Raw genomic sequence first — 10647 nt, 5'->3', positions numbered from 1 at the left:
TTGTCCTCTGGCTGGACAGCTCTTCGGGCGCCCTGTTCCTGTGAATTCTCTTCTTCTCCAGCTACTTGTCCCCAACCATCCAAGATTCCTCCAACACTGGAAAGATCAAGCCCCTTTGTCATTGCCCAGGACACACACCTGTACAGCTTGAGCTGGGCACCCAGCACAGCCACACCCGGGATGCAGGACGACGTCTACACGCTGTGATGGAACCGGGGTGGGGGGGGCACTGTGGCCCAAAGTCACAGGCAGAACTCTCCAATGGCATTTACTAAAAACAAACAAAAGTGTGTGTTTCTTGGCCGCGCTGTGCTCTAGTTGTGCAGCTGGCTTTGTGGACGTACGGGTAGGAGCTCACGTTTGCATTTAATCAAGCGCACCCTGAGGCTTTCAGCACCATGTTCTGATGTATCTCAGGATTTAAAAAATCCAATTCTGTGACTCTGTATTTTCCACATTTCTAGCTTTTGGCGTATACAGCGTTGCATAGAGAAAAGGACATCGTTCAAGGTCATCCTAACCTGGGTTCAAATTTCAGCTCTGCCGCTTGCGAGCTGTGCAACCGTCCGGGGGCCCCCTGTAACCTCCGGGGCGTTGTTGAGACAATGCTGCTCTTTAAGAGCGAAATGAGTAAATCCGCCCCCACGGCCGAGTCCCGGGAGCAGCGCTGGAGGGACTGGGGTTTAGGAAGCAGACAGCTGAGCCCCTCGGGAGCAGTGTGTTCAGAGAGCGAAGCGTGACCCTGTGGGGTGTGGGGACACGGCACTTGCTGGAACGGGCCTCTCCCGCCTGCAGGAAGCAGCCCTCCCCAGCGTGGACGCCGTCACTGCCGCCTGGAGGGCGCAGACCAGGGTCGGGGCTTCCTGTCCCCCGTGGACACTGCTGGGCGGCTGCCTGGTGAACACGCTTCGTTCTCGGGTGGGACTAACCGTTGGGGGTGGCCCCCCATGGAATGGCTCTGGGACCAGCCGGGACCCTCCCCCCCAGAGGGAGGCCTCCTGGGGGACCCGCGTCCACCTGGCCTCATCCTCCTCTCCTTCCCCCCTGCGATTCGCTGCCCTTTGCTCACCTGTAGAGAGGAGCCCCCACAGGAAATGGGGCACGCGGGCCTGCGCGCAGCTCTGCCGGAGGGGGGCCGAGACCACGGGCTCCTGGGCCCACTGCCCCCGCCCCGCCCCCGCCCGTGGCCGCAGGACCCCCACTGCGCGGGACCCCCTGCCTGGGCACCGGCCCCGGGGGAGGGGGCAGCCAGCGCCTCCGGACGGCATCGACCCACTGGCGCCTGCCCCGCGGACACAGAGCGTTAGAGCACCTGCTCACCCGCCGCGGCCGTGCCGCCGTCCAGGCAGGCTGGCTGCAGTCCTGACGGGCCGGATTCACACGTTCCTCTGCTTTTCCTCGTCCTCGGCCTTCTGGTCAGCCCAACGCCCTTGGGTCTCCTCGGACGTCGGGTGCCGTCCCAGCGTCTGTGGGGACGTCAGAGACCACACTGACTGGGGGGGGAGGGGGGAGCGTGTGTGTGTGCTGATGTTTTTGCCCGACGTCTGTCTGAAGAATCCTTTCTTTACCTTGAAGGCCGTGAGTGTTCTACACCGGAATTTCCTGAAGTGTGGCTCTTCTGGTGCAGAGTTCTGTTTTTCCACTGGGACAGTGTTCTTGGGTTACGTCTTTGAACCTGTCTTCTGTTTCACTTCCCCGCGTTCTCTCCACCTCGGGTCCTGCGTGGACTCCCTTTTCACTCTCATCTATTAGCTTCTTTCCAGTTGAATTTTCTCCAAGGCGGTACCGGGCCTTTGCAGCGCTCTTGGTCACTCACGTCCGTCAGCGTCCAGCTCTGTCCGTTGCTCTTCTGACCCACGTGTGTGTTGGTGAGGTTTTGGTCCTCCGTGTGTTTCTGTACATCGGCAAGCTCCCTTTTCATCTCTTTCTGTAATGTTTTTCCATGTTGATTGTTCTGTTTACTTCACATGCTTAAGTGATTTTCCTGGAGTTGGAGGAACAGGTGTGAGGAACGTAGTCTTGCTCACTGAGCTGAGTGACCGGGACGTGAGCACGGGGGGAGTTTGTGTTTGCACGTCGGGGCGTGTAGGGCAGGCGAGCCCTCCGTACCCCGTGGGTGACAGCGAGGTCCCGGACACGGAGAACAGCAGAGCCGGGGACGCGGGAGCCTCGTGGTCGAATCCGCTCGAGCCGACCCGGAAGGCACGTTTAGGACTTGACGTGAGGGAGACATCAACTCTGCAGCCTAAATCCACCCCCAGATCCCACCCTGGGGAGAAGGACAAGGGGAAGGCAGGTAATAGAGAGAATCTGAGCTTTTTCTGGAAGGAGAATTTGTGTTATTTTTATAACCCGAAAACTCAGCAATGGGACTTCCCTGGTGGTCAGTGGCTAAGATGCCACACCCCCAGTGCAGGGGGCCCAGGTCCCATCCCTGGTCAGGGAGCTGGATCTCATGTGCATGCCGCAGCTAAGAGCTCACATGCCGCAACTAAAGAGCCTGCATGCCGCAACTAAAGAGCCTGCATGCCGCAACTAAGACCTGGTGCAGTGAAATAAAAATAAATTAAATAAATAAATAAATACATAAATACATAAATGAATGAATATTTAAAAAAAACACCACGCTCAGCCGTGACAGCGGGTCTCCCCGCATCTGTCTTGGTTCCTAGTCCTGACGGTTCCCGCCAGCGTAGCGGGGGCTCCTCGTCCTCCCGTGGCCCTGAGTCACGGCAACCGCATCCCAGCCCGGGCTCCGCTCCATGATGCAGGGGACTCCACGCTGGACACGAGCGTCAGGGGCCCAGGTCTTGTGCGACCCCGGGGGCTGGCCTCCCCGCTCTCCTCCGAAGAAGGGCAGTGCTAACCCTGCAGGAGGAGGTGGCCCTTGGTGGGGGCGCCCCTCTGCCAGCGCCTTCTCCTGAGCCCGGGCCCACAGGCTGCTTCCCTTCTTGCTGGGTCTCCGGTCTGTGCCCGGGGGCCAGCTTACACAGCGGAGGGAACCGTCGGCCGCGGGGGGCGGGGACCGCCCTTGGCCACCGTGGCCGAGGGAGCAGGGCTGTCTGACCGCTGGAGGGGGAGGGGCACAGGGGCTGCCCGTCCCATCAACGCCAGAATCCTCCTGGGCCTTTTCTCAGACAGGGACTGAACACCGCCGGACCTCCCGCTTCTCCACGACAGCAGGGGCCGCATCGTAGACTTTGGAGTTTTTAACGGATTCCGTATAAACCCTGACTCTGTAAATCCCCGAGACGGCAACTCTACAGCAACAAACAAACAAGCCGATTAAAAAAGGAGCGATGGAGGTGAGCAGACATGTCTCCAGAGAAGAAGGACACGCGGCCAACAACCACGTGGACGGGGGGTGGGCTGCGATGGAGAGGCCCCGCCTGGAGGGAGGGGTTTGCGGGGAGGCTGGTGGGAGGGAGGGGACGGCCGGGTCCGCCAGGAGCACGCGGGGGCCCGGGCCCGCGTGCGGCTTGGGCCGACGGCCTCGCGGCTCGGCGCGGCCCCCTCCGCGTGAGCGGGTCTGCCCTCCGGTAGGCGGGGGGCCACCAGGGGCCCGTGGGAGATGCGCTGCGCCGTGCGGGTCGCAGGCCACGACCCTCTGAGGCCGCAAGATCAGCCCCCGGGCTGCAGCCAGCGTCTCGCTCACACGAAGGAGGGCGGGCGAGGCAACCTCCCGGGTCGCGGCGCGCAGGGCCTCGTGTCTTGTGCCTCACCCCCCCCCCCCGACGACGTTTTCGAGCCACCGCTGCCGAGCTGCTGTGCCCCCACGAGGCCCAGAGCGGAGCGGGCGCCGCGGGCTCCCCGGCCCCGGCCAGGGCGGGAGGCGCGCTGGCCTCCGCGGGCGCGGGGGTGAGGGCAGGCCCGCCAGGGGGCTGCGAGGAGGCGCTGGTCCCGCGCGGCCCCCCGGCGCCCTGGGGCCCGCCAGGCGCAGGGGGAGGCCGCCGCCCGGCCCGGCCTGTGGCTGCCGCGTCTGCCTCGCGCCGTGTCCGGGGCGAGACCTTGCCAGCCCTTCGCGGGGCTGCTGTGGGCGGCGTCGCGGGGAGCCGCCTTTGCAGTGAGTGGCACGCGTGCGCGCGGACTGTCCCTAAGCCAGGAGGACGCAGGCGGGAAGGGGACGCGCCTGGGGCACACGGGCGGCCTCCAGACCCGGAACGCGCTTGCGGCAGACTCTCTGCCCTGCAACGTCCGCGCCTGCAGCTGCGCGCCCGGCCCTGGTGTGCGGGGCCCCGGGCTCGGCGGCCGCCCCGGGCGCTGCCCCGCAGTCGCTCTCTCGCCGGCCACCCGGAACCAGGTGCCTCCCTCCTCTGAGCCTCGGATTTCTCATCTTTAATTGGGGGTGATTACACCGGCCTCACCCGCCTCTCCGGCTGTGAAACAGGGTTGCAAGTGGTAAACTGCCGCAGTGCGGCTGTTATGGCTACTATTAATCCCAATCACAGCCTTGCCAGGCAGGCAGGACACTCACTCATGCTGTACGTGGGGAGACGGGGCCGGCCGTATTGGGGTGGGTCAGATGGTGTCACAGCTGCCGGGGAAAACAGGACAGAACCCGGGCTTCCGGAACGTAGTCCAACGCTGTCTTCCCTATAACACGGTGGATCTTCAGCTGACGTTTTATTTAGGTTGATCATTTAAATGTAACCAAGATGGTTCGGTGTTTTTTTCTCTCCTAAGCCATGATAAGAGACTTGGAGAAATGTGCTCAGTTTCTCGCCATAATAGTTTTTCCATCATAACTGGATATAGTCGTGTTCTAGATATCGACTTTTACAGCTCAGTGGCCAGGAAGAGACCAGAAGAAGACACAGAAAACTCACAGACAAGACCGCTAGCAGTGGGGAGTGATCACCAACTATCTCACTCCTCTTCACGTTGCAAACTTCCTTTTGAGAAGTTTAAAATCCCCGGAAAAAGTGAAGCCACGATATCCACCCTCTCCCCCTCTCCCCTTCTCTCTCCCTCCCACCCCCGTCGCCCTCTCTAGTTGAGTTTTGATCTAGCCCATGCTGCCTGGAAAAGCGGCCTGGCTGGCACACTGCCTGGTACGTCGTGGGCTCTCAGCACCTGCTTATGAATAAATGACTGGTAGAGCTGGGTCGCATCAGCCCTAAAGGCACGAGGGGGACGTGGACGTGGACGTGGGGCGGAAGGTCAGAGGCCTCGACCGCAGTGCCGGCCCCGCCGCCCACCAGCTGTGAGGTCCTGGCTGCATCCTGGTTTCACCATGTCATCTCCCCAGGTGTCCACTGCTTCTCTAAAAGGAAAGCGCAGGACTCGATCAAGGGTGGCAGATATTCCAATGCCAGCTGCCGTGAGTTGGGGCTGAGAAGGCCGCTGAGGGCCGTGGAGGGGCGGTCTCCGGGGGCCTGGACACAGGGCAGACACCACCATCGTGGACCGAGTCGTCTCTAAGACCTTTCAGTTTTATAAGTCTGTAACCAACAGGGCGCTTGGACTTGGTAGAAACCGAATTTTAGAATTAACTCCGGTAGCACTGTGTGATTTCCGTGTTTTATGTCTGAAAGCTTCTTTTGCTGTGGTTCTGGGATGCAAGAAATGAAGACTCAGAGGACTGTACTCGGGGCGTAACTGGGATTGGGGGTTAAGACAACTTCTGCGACGTCTCCCCCGTCTCTAGGATGTAAAGGGAGTGCAGTATTGTTTGCCCCATTTTACAGGGCGAGGATTTGAGTCATAGGAAGTAGAATTATTGCCCCGGGTCATTTGTAGGTCTGGGCATATATTCAGGTCACTTAACTCACTCATGCTTTCCCTCCCAGAAAAACGGGTTCTAGCTAGTTCAGCGCACGCCCGCCTCAGCACCGCTGGGTGGATTCTCACCACTCTCCCCCGGACCCTTCATCCCGGTCGCGGTGATGACCTGCGGCTGCTCCTGAGAAAGGCCTGGGTTTGTCCCATCACCACCCAAGACTCCACCCCGTCGAAACTCGATTCTGCTCTGGAGCTTTGGGGATCAAACCCAACACCCTCCTGCCTTGCTCAACTTTTTCCTTTCACACCACAACTCGCGAGGGAACACCTAGTCAGCAGCTCATAAATGCTAACGGGCCACTTTGTACGTCAAAGTGAAGCTTGGCCCCTGGGGAGTGACCGTCACTTGGACAAGCTACATGTTAGAATGTGCGAAGACTTTAAGCTAACACCCCTGGAAGCCACAGCTTCGCAGCAGAAAACAGATCAGAGTTAGAGCTGAATGTCCACCTTGGTTTGACTATGTATCACCTATATGATTGGGTTTCCTCAGGAGTAAAATGGGGATAATAAGGATGGTTGTGAGGGAAAAAAGGGCAGAATTATATAAAGTACCGGTTACAACCCTGTGCATCACAGGGATCCAGTAGGTGCTAGTTTCTTTCTCTTTATAAAATAACTTCAAAACGTCACACACCAAAAAGTCCCCAAATTAAAAACACCTGGGGCCCTCACGTCCGGCGATTCCAGCTGTGTCCCCAGAACCCTCTGGAGCCGGCCAGGAAGCCAGGTGGGGGCCGGCGATGCCGTTGCAGGAAATCATTTAAACAAAAGCCCATGAGTGGAAATCCGCCCTGCGAGTAGGAGATGAGCCACGCCGGCGGGAGGGGTGCTAGGAAGTCGTGTCACTTTAACGCTCTGCTGAGGTGTCATCCGTGGCCAGGAGCAGGACAGTCTGCGGGGGAGGCCTCGGGGGGATGGCCGCCTGAGCCCAGCAGAGGGACCCTCTGAGCGTCACGCTGCCCATCTGTCCTGCTACAGGGACAGGTCCAGCTGTCCCAGGAGTGGGTCTGGGTGACCTGAGGGGCGCATCCTAGAGAGGACAGGGGCCCCCAGGATGGAGGGAAAGGTGGAAGGAACACTGACCTTGGCCCAGGCTCACGGCCACCTGGTCCCCGTGCGGCTCCATCCTCTGTAAAGGGAAGGCATGGGCGGGTGGGCTGTGAGGTGCTCCTGCGTGAAGCCCCGTGCTTTTCTCCGTCAGCATGGGCTTATGTTCCGCGAGTCAGAGCGTCGTCTGTGGTTACCACTGGTGTGGGATCACGTGAGGCTGTATCATTTTCTTTTTCTTTTTTTTCTAATTTATTTATTATTTTTTGGGGGTACACCAAGTTCAATCATCTGTTTTTATATACATATCCCCGTATTCCCTTCCTCCCTCGACTCCCCCCCACCACCCCCATGTATCATTTTCTTTAAGTATCTTTATTTTTAAAAATTCTATTCTGCACTTAAATGGTTTAAGTGACTATAAAATTTAAAATTTGAGTTAGTCTTTCTCAACTCTATGTATGTTGATTTCCTAAACCCATATAAAATTTGTGTTCGAGAAAGAGACTGTATCTTATTTTACTCAACTATTTCCACAAAGAAAGCTTATGTGAGATAAGGTTAAATGCCCGTGGTTTCTGCCCCGACCCTAAACCTCTAAACATATTTTAGTGAGTTCTGGGGCTAATGCGTGTAGAGGTAATACTTGCATTATTTCTTATTTTTTCTTTTTAATTTTATTTATTTATTTTTGGGTGCAGCTTGTGGGATCTTAGATGCCCGACCAGGGACTCACTGTGTGCCCTCAGCACTGAAATTGCAGAGTCCTAATCACTGGACTGCCAGGGAAGTCTTTTTTTTTTGGATAATTACATTATTTCAAACACACTGTATTCCTCTGTTGACATGGCCCATTGGTGACTGATTTATTCCAGCAATGCTTTCTCGGAAAAAGGAGCACGTGCTTGGGAGTCAGATGCTTGAGCGTGAATCACAACGTTTTCACCCACGACCATGAGATCTGAGTCACCTCACCAGACAATGGTTTATCAGTGAGCCTTGGTTTGCTTGCTGGCAACAGGAATAATAATGTATGATGTGTAAAAAAAAAATCAATCAATCCATTAATGTGAATTACTCTGCAAATTGTTATTTTTTTACATCTTTCTTACATTTGAAATCTTCACTAAGACTATATTGTAAGTATGTTTTATATCCCTAAACTCCGGGAAAATCTGAGCACTGGCGTGTTCAGTGTGAGTAACGACATCCTCTGTGCTGAGGGCTCTGTGCGCAGCTCCCCCACGCGCAGCGGGGCCTCCGGGAGCCTCGCGGGGACGGCGTCCAGGCCTGAGGGGGACACGCACAGCCCTGGGCCCGCAGGGGCCTGTGCTCACCTGGGCGGCGGCCGCAGGTGCTCCGGCGGGTCCTACCTGGGCCGCGGCTCAAGCGCGAGGCCCCCACGCGCCGCTTCCTCCCGCGGGAACCCAGCGCATCCCTTGTGCGCGGCGGGCGCGGGGCGCAGGCGGCCTCCGCGCTCAGAGCGTCAGGTGGGGACAGAGTGCGGGCCGCGCACCTGCGGGGACACGAGGACCTGGGGCGTGGGGGGGACGGTGTCTGGAGAGGCGGCAGCCGGGGACCCCTCCTGAGAGGGGAGAAAGGAGAGAAGCGCCCACTGGGCGGGACTGCGGGCGCTCTGGGCGCAGGGCCGGCAGCCCAGCTGCAGCTCTCTCTCCTCCCGGCTCCTCCTCCTCCTCGTTCTTGTCTTCAGTGTGGCCAAATGGGCATAAAACCGACCATTTCAACCACCTTAAGTGCACAGCTGAGGGCGTGAAGTACACGCACACGGCTGTGCAACCATCACCACCTTCCCTCTCCAGAACCCTTTCATCAGCTTCTTTTAAAAAGCTCTTCCTGTCTCTTTCTTCCTCCTTTCTACACACTCAAGTAAAATTAATGGAATTTGTTTAAAATTGTATTGTTGAATGTACCTAATAAAATTCTTTGCAGTCCTTCACTTTGAAATCGTCCAAACAAAGCCCCCGGTGAGTTCAGTGTACACTGCTCAGTTGGCTTTTTCCCCCGGGGAGAAGGACCAGCCTCTCCCCAGGTGTAAAGCCAGTTGTTGGAGGGGGGACATTTATCAGTTGCATTTATCAGAAGGAGTCTTTCAGAGAACACGACTCCTCCCCGCCCCCAGGGGACACAAGGCTTCCTGGACAGGATGCAGGACCGCGGGCATATTTAGCAGCTGGACAGATGGTGGGCCAATGCCCAGAAGACACGTTACTCCCTCTCACACGCTGACGTCCCCTGGCCGTGCAAGACCACAGCGCTGACGGATGAACTCACAGTTGCGTTGCACTGCGTGCTGAGAACACCTGGACCGCACACTTGTCCCGCCTTTTGGGTGACTCGTTTTCCAAACGACAAATCAGTTATTCCAACACCACGTACACTGTGAGCCATTATAAAAACTGAATTACCATATATACCTAATTTTGTTTCTAAATTTCCTCCTCTAGTCTGTTGATCTAGCTGTTTCTACATGAGCACCATCTATTTTATTATTACAGTTTTAACATTCAGTTGAAAATATGATTCTTCTTTTAAAACTTTGATGGAATTTAAATCTAGATTCACATTACAAAAGCATCCCATTGGGATTACATTAAACAACTATAGTATAATGTGGAATGTTTCCATTTTTGCAACATTAAGTCTTTTATTTACCAGCATGAAACGCGGCTCTCCAGTTATTCAGGTCGTCTTAAGGTTGATCCAGTAGATGTGACTTTTACAATCTAGTGAGGAGACTAACAATGAAAAAACAACTTAATAAACTGCGATGAGGGTCCGCAGGGGAGTGTCCACAGGACTTTGCAGGTCGATGACCGATCACTTGTGTGGCCACACACACGTGTGCACATGCGCGCACACACACGGACACGCGTGCACATGCGCGCGCGCACACGGACACACGCGTGCACACACGCACGCATCTCTACGCTGGTCGCCCTCACGCCCCTCGCCGCCGCACCGGCACCCGTGCCTGTCCTGCTCCTTCGACGTGGGGTGCCGCCCCTCCCTCCCCCGTCCTCCTCCGCGCCCCGGTGCTGTCCCGCAGTGACCCCTGTGGCGCTCCCCGCCCCCGTCCCTGCGCGCAGGTCACGGCCACTCGGGTCACCTCTGTGCTGGCCGCAGCCGCACCCGCACCAGGCGCGCGTGGGGCCCGGGAGTGCTTTCCCTGCTCGGACCCTCTGTGGCCCGCGGGCGGGAGGCGCCCACATGCAGCCCCCGCCCAGTGCCCGCCCTGGGGGAGGCTTCAGGAGAGGCGGCTAAGAGGGGCCGGACCAGGTGAGTTCAGCTTGCTTCCTCCACGCTCTCTGCGGTGAGGGCTCCACGGGGTCCGGGCTCATGGCCGTGCTGTCCTTGGCCGCACCTGGAGGAATAGGCCATCCTGGGTGGAGAAACGGGGGGGTCTCCAGAGCAGACACCCCACCGTCTGCTTTACTTCCAGAACCTCTCCCTTCGCAAAACTCTGCCTAAAACAAGAAGAGCGCGGTCAGGCTGGCCCTGCCCTCCCCCAGCCAAATGCCCCTCTCCCCTCAGGCCCAGCACGAGCCCTTTGTCTCCGATGGGACCGGCCCAGGCCTCAGCGGGAAGGATGCCTGCCGGCCCATCCAAATATTAGCTGTGGACACGTTCCTCCTCTGAAAACAGGAGGTGCTGCGCCGGGAGCCTCGCCTTCCAGAGAACACAATCGCCTGCTTTCCTTTTTCCAGTGGACTGAGGCTGACACCGGCCGTGACCTTCGCTTCACTTTTCCCAAGGTTTGGAAGCCAGGGCTTTTCCCTGCCTGGGCCCAACAGCAGG

Source organism: Hippopotamus amphibius, chromosome 14, assembly GCF_030028045.1.
Source record: "Hippopotamus amphibius kiboko isolate mHipAmp2 chromosome 14, mHipAmp2.hap2, whole genome shotgun sequence".
NCBI classification, from domain to species: Eukaryota; Metazoa; Chordata; class Mammalia; order Artiodactyla; family Hippopotamidae; genus Hippopotamus; species Hippopotamus amphibius.
This window is presented reverse-complemented; position numbering follows the sequence as displayed.